This window comes from Limulus polyphemus, unplaced genomic scaffold (assembly GCF_000517525.1).
Source record: "Limulus polyphemus unplaced genomic scaffold, Limulus_polyphemus-2.1.2 Scaffold147, whole genome shotgun sequence".
Classification (NCBI taxonomy): domain Eukaryota; kingdom Metazoa; phylum Arthropoda; class Merostomata; order Xiphosura; family Limulidae; genus Limulus; species Limulus polyphemus.
Window position 1 is genome coordinate 641,790 of NW_013665757.1, and position 1,643 is coordinate 643,432.

At 30.7% G+C, this 1,643-nt stretch overlaps 1 protein-coding gene across 4 annotated transcripts in view; it reads left to right on the top strand.

Annotated features, from left to right (window-relative positions):
* The window catches only part of LOC106475522 (la-related protein 4B-like), a 101,361-nt gene that overhangs the window by 95,720 nt on the left and 3,998 nt on the right, over positions 1-1,643 (top strand). The window lies entirely within an intron of this gene.

Here is a 1,643-nt window from a genome sequence, read left to right on the forward strand (position 1 = left end):
TAAGTCTTGATCACAGTCTAGCATTCTTCTGCTTACAGTAAGTCTTGATCACAGTCTAGCATTCTTCTGCTTACAGTAAGTCTTGATCACAGTCTAGCATTCTTCTGCTTACAATTTAAGGCCAGAGAACAAGAAAATATCTTTTAATAGAGACAAAATGTTAACACAGCTTATCTTAGTTTGGAAGGTGAAATTTGTTTACATTCTTTAATTAGAAATGCAAGGAATTAAAAGTAATTATGGTTAGTAGCCTGCATGATTACCTTAGAGTAATTATTAATTAGTTACTCTTTTTTAAACTAATATTATTACTACTATACTCGGGACTTCCCTAAAGGTGGTAGCAGGTTATCAATGAAACATAGGATAAGAACTAATTGGTAAGTCATGTCTATTAATAAAAAGTTTATTTTAAGGACTAATTAATAATTTTGGTAGTCATATAGGCTAATAAACATTACAACAACTGATACCTGACTGCTACAACCTTACTGTAAGTATGTAAAAATGAAAATATTATATTAGTGGAACTTGTAGTCTTAGGAATAGCCACATGATAATCAAATATTCATATACTTTTATAAAGAAATATTTTAATGATTTATACCTCAGGCTACATTCTTCATTAATTTTCTACAAAGTGTAACAAAAGTTGTTTTTATCTTGAAGACATTGAATTCTTCAAAGTCACAAATACTCCAATTATTGTATTTTGTCACTGATAATTGTGAAGTCTCAGTGTTATGGATAGCCAATCCATTTCAGTCTTCTACTTGAAAAACACAACAGAAAACAATACTCTAGTGTCTTGTTATACCCTGTAGTAGAGTTATATGGGTAATGGTGTTGAAGCATGGAGAAAGTACTAACTAGAAAGTGTGAAGTAAGTTGCTTTGGTAATATATCAAGTTAGGCTTAACTTTTGATGCTTTATTAGTTACAATTTTAAAATTCTGATTAAAAGAAATGATTAAGAGTGTCCATCATAATTGTCATATCAAAAATACTATTAAAAACAATAACACTGAGTAATAGGTAAAGAAATAATTTTAAAAAAGTTCTATAATGCCGAAGCTAAATGTGATATAACTAAATGACCAACACTCTACATAACTTTGATATATCATAGTTTATGCATTTTTTGTGAGGTCTTGAATTAAAGTTATTTTTGCATTTATCAAATACGCTCCAATTAATGGTGAGTTAGTAAATCAAGAGTGATTAAAATCAATTTATGATTAAAAAATAACTTATCTTTTAGTAATTAGTGACAACTGTTTTCAAAATAATATGAAACCTCGTCCTTTTCAACCCCCTGTGACAAAGTAAAATTAGAACTATCTTTTTGATAAATAAAACAAAATGTGTTCTGTTTGTGTTTTTTTTTAGCTCACTGTGGTAGAAATAACAGCATGTTTTAGGCCCAACCTAACAAAGTAATAGTTACTAAATTTTTTTTTCCTGGCCTGGCATGGCCAGGTGGTTAGAGTGCTACTTGCAATCTAAGGGTTGCAGGTTCGAATCCCTGTCCCACCAAACATGCTCACCCTTTCAGCTGTGTGGGCATTATAATGTCTATACAATGTCAATCCCACTATTCATTGGTAAAAGAGTAGCCCAAGAGTTGGTGGTGGGTGGTGATG